The sequence below is a fragment of the Callospermophilus lateralis genome, chromosome 13 (assembly GCF_048772815.1).
Source record: "Callospermophilus lateralis isolate mCalLat2 chromosome 13, mCalLat2.hap1, whole genome shotgun sequence".
Classification (NCBI taxonomy): domain Eukaryota; kingdom Metazoa; phylum Chordata; class Mammalia; order Rodentia; family Sciuridae; genus Callospermophilus; species Callospermophilus lateralis.
In genome coordinates, this window is record NC_135317.1 from 72,489,434 (window position 1) to 72,498,046 (window position 8,613).

The 8,613-nt window shown below is 46.2% G+C and overlaps 1 pseudogene; it reads left to right on the forward strand.

The window, feature by feature from the left end:
• The first annotated feature begins 6,958 nt into the window (after positions 1-6,958).
• On the forward strand, positions 6,959-8,034 carry LOC143412093 (glyceraldehyde-3-phosphate dehydrogenase pseudogene; annotated as a pseudogene).
• The last annotated feature ends 579 nt before the right edge of the window (positions 8,035-8,613 follow it).

Below are 8,613 nucleotides of genomic sequence, written 5' to 3' on the forward strand. Positions count from 1 at the left end.
CAGGGGAAGTAGCAGGGACAAATCTCACCCATCCACCCAGCTCGACTGGGGGCTAATTAGGAGAACAAGCCTCATACCTATACTTTCCCTTGACCTTGAGAACGGATGTTGGGCACTGAGGGAAAAGGCTGGAGCAATTGACAGATGGAATCTTTGTCTGGCAGATGACAGGATTCCTGTCCTGGGGAGCCTCATTGAATAGGGAAAGCAGTCTTTTGCCCTCAGGGACAATCCTGTTTTTAGAGATTCCTCCTGACCCTGGGATCCCTAGTGTGTTGGGAGAGCAGGACTGTAGTAAACCAAACAGTCATCAAACTCATCTAAAACTGGCATGAAAACAGGCTCCATTGGATTTCAGGCCAGAACCTTTTAAGGACGTCACACAATGAAGGATTTACATGCACAGTGCATTGGAGTTAGGGCTGGTTCCCAAGAGCAGCAGGATGGCCATGGCTTGGTTAGGACAACAGCCTACATGCGTACCTTGCACATTCTTAGTTGTTAGCAGGCAGAATTTAGGCACCCACCTTCCCAGAGCTCTCAGTTCCACTGGTTGGGAGTGGTGAGGCAGGGTCTGAGCGCCAGATCTTCCACAGTAGAGAACAAAGACAAATCATCTGACTGCCTAGTTTTCTCTGAAGGTTCTTGCCCAGCCGCTGGGATTGCTGGGTCAGGCTGTAATGACATCTTTGTCAGCCCGTCCTACAGGCTAGGGACTGTCAGGTGTCCCCCAAGAATAAGATGACCACATGATTTATCATCTGAACTGGGACACTTTGGAGAAGGAAAGAGGTCTTATTAATCATTCTGCTCGGCCACAGACATACGCTTCAGTAAACCAGGACATTTAGCACCCCTCCCTTCCTGAGCTCTTGAAGGCCTGTGTGTGTGTGCAGCTGGAGGTTGCAAGAAGCCAAAGGATTAGCTTCAAATGTCCTCAATGCCTCAATACTACATGAAGACTTTCATATTTTCAATTTATCTGGAACAGGTCTGGTTTAGGTCTGTGGATCCAACATAAGGAAGACTTTATTATGTTAAATAAGATGTATGTGTATATGTTGTATATGTGTACTTGTAAGAAGTATATATGTTTGTACATATAGAAATACATAGTTGTGTCTAGATAGGTAGGGATAAATACCAACAAAATACAGAGGTTACATGTATTTTTTTTTTTTTTAGATTATTCAAATGAAAACGAGATGCGTCAAAAAAAAAAAAAAAAACAAAACAAAAAGAAAAACCAGGAAGCCTCTTAGGACTATATCCTCAGCATCCCAAGGAGCAAATGTCACAAATAGATGTCATTTGTGGTTGCCCACATATTTGCAACACCCTCTTGGTATTTTGATAGTTCCTGAGAATACACATCCCACCTTCCTAATGAAAAGCAAAACAAACTGCGTCCATCTTCCATTTTCTGTTGCTGCTGGGACAGGTAAGTGATTCCAGCCCCACCAATCCAACTCAATCTTTGACTCAGAAAAGAGTTATCTGGGGATAGGGACATGGCAGGACTGGGTCATCCCTTTTTGCTGGCACAGGTCACAGTAGGCATAGTGTGGGTAGGGACTGGCAGCTTTTCTGTTCCTGACCAGGGCAAGAGCTCTGCTGGCAGCCACACCTGTGCTGTGGTTCTGGGAGTCATCCTAGAAGCTCTACCTGAAGTCATTTCTTCAGTTCTCCCAATACCCTTACTAAATCCCATCATGCTTAAACCAGGGAGCAGGATTCCAGCTCTTTATGTTTGCATTGTTTTCAAAGAAGGGCCCTGTGAATTCTTATGCTTCAGGGGCAAATTTTCAGGAGACTTTTGTCACATGCATATAGTATGAAGGATGGGGGAAATTCGGCCCCAGAGAATGAAATGAGAGCATAAAATAAAGCCATTCTATTTCCCCCAGTGTCCAGCCCCAGCCTCTGTCTACCTGATTCTACTTATTGGCTCCCACCTGTACCTCCCTCCTCCTGTCCTCTCCTGCCCCAGCTCTTCACATTTCCTCTCCCTGCATCTTCACACTGTTCCTCAGAAGTGGGGAGCTCAGGAGAAGATAGTTGTCTCTGCCTTTCAGGAAGGTACAATGACGTCCAGTGAAGGCAGCATCTTGACTGAGCAGCTACGGGTGGAGAGGCAGTGACAGACATATCAGTCTGTCTCTTCTCTCTGTTCAGGGGCTTGCTGCTTCCCAAGCCAGGGCTCCCTGAAGCCATGAGTAGCTCAGACATCTGTAGACCTCATTATATTGGTGTCTAGTGAAAAGGGCAGACCAATTTAGATTTCCAGTCCCCATCTCTGCTCTGAGGCTAATGTAATCCTGAGCAAATCACTGATTGTGCAGACTTCGGTTTCCTCATCTGCCAAAGGAAGGAGGGAGACAGGATCACTAATTCTTGGCCATTAAAAATATGATCCTCTTTCCTCCTGTCTCCAACTCTCACACAACCCCCACTCCTGAAAAAAAAAAAAAGGTGGGGGGAGAGGGAGGAGTGGTGGTGGTAGTGGTAATACATGATATTTTCTGTAAGATTTCAAGAAGTACTTTGTTAAGTCTCATCCCCTCCCTCCCTCCCTCCCTCTCTCCTTTCCTTCCTTCCTTTTCTTTGATTCTGGGGATTGAACCCAGGGCCTCATGTGTGCTAGACAACACTATGACACTGAGTACATCTCCAGCCCTTTTGGTTTTTGATTTTGAAACCAGCTGATCTGGAACTTGCCATCCTCCCTAAGTTACCCAGGCTGATCTCAAACTTGTGATCCTCCTACTTCAGCCTTCCAAGTAGCTAGGATTATAGTTATATGCCATAGTGTCTGGTTTCAAGTTCACTTACTCATCCAGAAGATTCAAAGTTGTTTTACCAGCAGAGTCCCAAAGGGATCTAACCATCTCCAAATCATTGTCCCCAGGTGACTTTAAAGTCACCTGGGGACAATGATTCTGGAAAACTCTGCTGTAAAAATCTGCCAGCTCAATTTGGTTCTATTTCTAAAAAGATTCTATTTCTTTCTTGAGCCTGTTTTCTCACTTGTATTAAAAGGCTAATAATTAAAAAGCCACCCTGCCAATCCTATAGCACTGTTAGAATTATGCCATAGTAGAGGTGAACTTTTTTTTTTTTTTTTTTGTAAATGTAAGGAATAACTTAGGCAATTGCCTTTTATAAAGCCTAGGGGATGGTGGTGACATCAGGCCAGAGTTGTCAGAATTCCTGGTACCACTCTAGGGCCTGAGAACTAGAACCCAGTGATGTCACGCCTTAGAAATGAATGGCTTTCCCCACTCGGGGGCCTCTTTGAAGCTGCTTCATGTTCTGAATTTCAGACCCATGAACATCACTTCCTCCAGAGCTCTCTGCTTCCTGCAGCACCCTCTATTTAACCCACTGACCATGGCTGCTGGATTAAGTCAGACCCTGCTCCCTGCCTGTGACAGTCCTATGCTCATTCATCCACTGCTATTCCCGAAAGCAGTCAGGGAAGGACAGGCATAGTGAGACAGTGACATCCCTAGGACAGTCCTATTTCTCAAACCATATATCTAAATTTGGGGTTCAGAATATATGAACCCAGGATTAGTATCCTCCCTGGGATGCTCTCAGCTGTGAAGCATGTAGAAAGAACCATCTGCAACCTGATTAGAGGCCACAGACATCCACATCCAGTCACAACCACCTGGGAAGTGCTGTGTCTGTCCCAGGCCTGGCCTGGCCTGCATGGATGGCATCAGGGCACTACATCAAAGGAGAAGAGTGGTAGAGCCGGCGATTATTCAGGCATGTGGCTCACCTTCCTGCCAGTATTCTCCCTGACAAGACTTTACTTGCCATCCACATTGGTAACAGAGGATTAAAGGATCCTGGCTCTCCTCCTAACAAAAGCCCTCACCACCCTGGGAACAGTGCTGTTATGCAGTACTCCACCCCTGTCTGCCTTTCCTGGCTCTACTCACTCTAGGATGGCCCCACACAACCTTCAGCTCAGGCCAGGGTGGATGAGGCAGGAGAACATGGGCCACAGCATGCCCACCTCAGATGTTGACCCTCTGGTCCCTGGGAGGTTCCACTGGGCAGTTGCTGTGAGTGATAGCAGATTCTAATGTCATTCAGTGTTCTCCCTGCTTTGAACTAGAGGACTGGGCTGAGGAGCTCCTAAGAAATAAGAATATGGTACCCAGAGGACAGGGAGAGCAGAGAAAGTGATTATGATCAAGACAGGAGTTGCATGAATCCCTGTACAAGGGACTATGGGGAAATAGACTGACTTTATCCAAAATGGTAGCCACTAGCCACATGTGGCTCCTGAGCACTTGAAATGTGTCTCATCCCAACTGATATGTGTTGTAAATATAAAACACACACCAGATTTCAGACATTGCAACACAGAAAAGAATATAAAATATCTTGTTCAGAATTTTATATGATTCCATGTTACAGTGACAATATTTTGCATATATTAGATTAAATAAAATACATTATTAAAATTAATGTCACCTTCTTTTTTGAACTTCTTTTTTTTTTTTAATGAGGTTACTGGAAATTTTAAAATCATATCCATGGTTCAAATTTTATTTCTGTGAAACAGTGCTGGCCTAGCCAAAGCAGAGGGCCCACCCAGGGGATCAACTCTGGAGTGAGGAAGGCCTGCTATGCCCACCTCACAGAATGTGGCTGGAAACAGAAGCCTCTGAATAGTTTACCTGGGAATGAGACAGACCTGGAGCTAGAACCAGAGTCCGTTCCCTTAGGACACAAGCCCTTCCCCTCCCCAGGATGGGTTGATAAACTGGTGACTCATGATGGATGGATGGGAGAGGTGCCCCCAGGACTCTAGGCCACCTACCTAACGGTCCTACCTACTGCAGGACCCACGGAAGTTCCAGGGACCAGGGGTGGTGGTGGTGCGAGTTTCCTCCTGCCAGGAGGGCTTGTCACAGCCTGCAAGCTTAGAGAAGAGAGATACCCTTTCCAATGCAGGGCATGTTCTATTATTTATTAACCCCGAGGAGGCCTGCCCACTCTGGCCTTCCAGCTGGTTAATTGGATTTCATGACAACTTTTTTAAAAGAAATGTTCTGAGGAGCAGCGCTGTGTCCTGCCCCAGGGGTCCTGTGCGGTTTCTTCGTCTCCTTGAAAATGCAGCCACTGCCATATAACGTGGGGCTTTAATCATACATGTCAGAGTAGCTCCAGCCCCAGCGGAAGCTGTGGTGAGGCTGACATAGCTGAGGATGCTCAGGGTTGGGAAACAAGTCCCTTTCTTGGCTGCAATGGAGAAAATAACCACTGTGCTTGGTATGTGGGACACTGCTGGTTAATTTGTACAATGCAACTGCTTCCATTACAGCCCTGGTAGGTGAAAGCATGCTGCTTATTAGAATCCAAATGTCATAGGTTTGCATTTCCTTCTGATGAGGAGATCCTCCTAAGCATAAGGTCTGGTGATAATAGCTATTATCAAGGTAGAGACCTCTACTTAAACAATTACTTTGAGAATAGGCAGCTAAACACTAGTACATGTATTGTGGAACTGCTCATTGTCCCTCCTCCGTTGTCACTTTTGCCATGGTTAAGATTTCATCCAAAGCATGCTAGTTCGGGGGCGGGGGCAGGACAGGAGCCCCTGCTGACTCATAGCCACTCATTGTCCTGTGGCCTAAGCAATTTATAAAGAGGGGCACAAGACCTGCCTTGCAAAATCGATGTAAGTATGCATCAACTTTCATCTTCAAGGACAGGCACGGATTCTTGGATTTTGGCAGGATTTGCTGGAGAACTCTATTAAATTGTGGAATTCTGCCATAGGAAGGAGGTCTACCACCTGGGAAGTGCTATGTCTATCCCAGGCCTGACCTGGCTTGCATGGATGGCATCAAGGCATTACATCAAAGGAGAAGAGTGGTAGAGCCGGCGATGGAGGTTGGAGAACGAAGACAAGGAACTGACCCCTGTTCCGTGTCTTCCTTGTGTGGAGTTCTGATTATAGTATGTGCTTACATACTACTAGCTTGTGAACTCCAGAGAAGAAGCCCACCCTAGGGATTTGCAAAGGACCCTGGTGAGAAGGGATAGCAAGCAGGCCCTGAGACATTAGCACCTCTAGGAATGAGGCGGGGCAGGAGTTCAGATAACCAGGGAATCCCTCTAAGTGGGGGACTCTCTAGGACAATGATCACAGAGCTATTAGTATTATGTGCCTGGCATTGCATAAGGTGACTTATGAGTGATTTGTGTGCATTATTTATCCACAATTAGTTATGTAGGTAACATTTTTAGCCTCGTTTTACTGGTGAGAAAATCAGAGCTTAGAGAAATCAAGGGATTTGCTTGACGTCACAAAGTTATGTGAAGCCAGGATTGTAACAAAGGTCTGAGATTCCAAAACTAACTGAATTTCTACTTTACAATGTCTTTCTTAAGAGACATTCCCTTAACCCCCATCAAAAAACTATGATTCTCATATTATATCATGCAACAGGCCCTATGACAGCTCCAATGGAGCATGAACCTTGAATGGGCCTTGAGAGGAAGTGACTGCAGATGTGGGGGCAGGAAGAGCTTATCCTAGGTTAAGTGCAAGGTTGAATGCTGGTGGTGTGATGGTGGGGTGTGTGTAGGCCAGCAGGAGAGGACATGAAGAGGACAGACAAGATGAAGCAGAAGGTTCCTCCCCAGACAGCAGAAGGTAGGGTTTGACATGTGGCCTGGGCTGAAGTCTGGAGGGCAGTGAAAGTGCCAGGAGATTAAATGCACACTTGAGCCTGGTGATTTAGGACAATCAGTCACATAATAGCTGGAGAGGGAATGCCCCGGGGAAGCATAGAAGCTATGCTTCTGGGCAGGAGTGAAGCTTGGCAGGTTAAAGCTGCCAGGTGTGGCTCTCTGCATTTCAGGGAGTACCAGTCATGTCCCTGAGGCAGGATAGTTAAAGTCAGAGTTACCAAATTTGCCTCATATTGGGCACCTGGTCACCAGGACTTCTCTCAACTCTGGCAAAATTAAGGGCCACGACTTGATTCTTACTGTCTATCTCCAAGCCTGTGCTATGAACTGTGAACAAAGGGACCATTTGTGTTTCCTTTGAATTGAAGACCAATTGTCTGTGTGCTTGTTTTTATGTGCTAAGACACCCTAGCCAGGACATTACACTTTGGTTGAGCACATACATAGGCCAGCAGAGCTGTTGCCAGCAACTGGAAATATTGTCACCGGCAGTGATGCCTTCAGTGACCTCAACTACATGGTTCCCATGTTCTAGTTTGATTCCACTCATGGCAAGTTCAATGGCACAAAGTTAAGAATGGGAAGCTTGTCATCAATGGAAAGCCCGTTTCCATCTTCCAGCAGTGAGATCTTGCCTACGTCAAATTGGGTGTTGCTGGTACTGAGTATGTTGTGAAATCCACTGGTGTCTTCACTATCATGGAGAAGGCCTGAGCTCATTTGAAGGATGAAGCCAAAAGGGTCATCATCTATGAGGCTTCCTCTGATACCCCCATGTTTGTAACAGGCACCAAACATAACAACTCCTTTAGTGTCACCAGAAATTCCTACTGTACCACCAATTGCTTAGCACCACTGGCCAAGATCATCCATGACAAGTTTGGCATAGTGATGGGACTCAGGACCCAGAATTCTTTGCTGTCCCCTCTGAAAAACTTTGGCATGATGTCATGGGTCTACCCAGAGCATCATTCCTGTGTCCACAGGCACTGCAAAGTCAGCAGGCGAGAGCATCCCTGAACTGAACGGGAAGATTACTAGCATGGCCTTTTGTGTGCTTACCCCCAATGTGTCAGTCATGGATCTGATCTGCCACCTGGAGAAATCCACCAAGTATGATGACATTAAGAAGGTGGTAAGCAGGCATCGAACGACACCCTGAAGGACATTAAGGGCTACAGTGAGGATTAGGTTGTCTCCTGTGACTTTAACAGCAACATGCACAATTCCACCTTTGATGCTGGGGCTGGCATTGCCCCAAGGACTACACACAGAGAATCTCCCTCCTCCCAGTTCCCATATGGGACCCCCTGAAGAAGGGGAGAGGCTTAGAGAGCCCTACTGTCATATACCCTTAATAAAAAGTCCACTGCACCACCCTGAAAAAAGGTGCCAGGTGCAATGGTAGCAGAACAACAGTAGTGCCTTCTTTTATTTACTATGTAAAAATTAGAGGGCAAGAACTGACAAACCAGGAGCAGAGGGAGGAAAAGGAGAAATAGTCCAGGTGACTCTGAGGCTCCAGTTGGAGGATGTGCACAGAGATTCCTCCTTGCACCTGGTCCCCAGCACAGTCTGAAGCTACATCCAAGTCAGGGGTCTCCAGCCTACCCACTGAACACTCCTACCCCACAGGCCAGATTTGAAATTAGGGTCTCTTCCCAGCTCCTCCCTGCCCCCTCTGCATTAAAACCAAGACATCCCCCATTTCTCCAGCCTCTTGTTTCTCTAATTTTATGATTGTATGAAAATAAGGTTCCCAAATTGCCTTTAATTAGCTTTAATAAGACAGCCTTTTTGCTAATTAAAACGATTATTAAGAAACCATTTATTGAGAGTGAACACAGTTGTTAGAACCTGGGAGAATTCTGAACTCTTAATAACAAAAGCAGC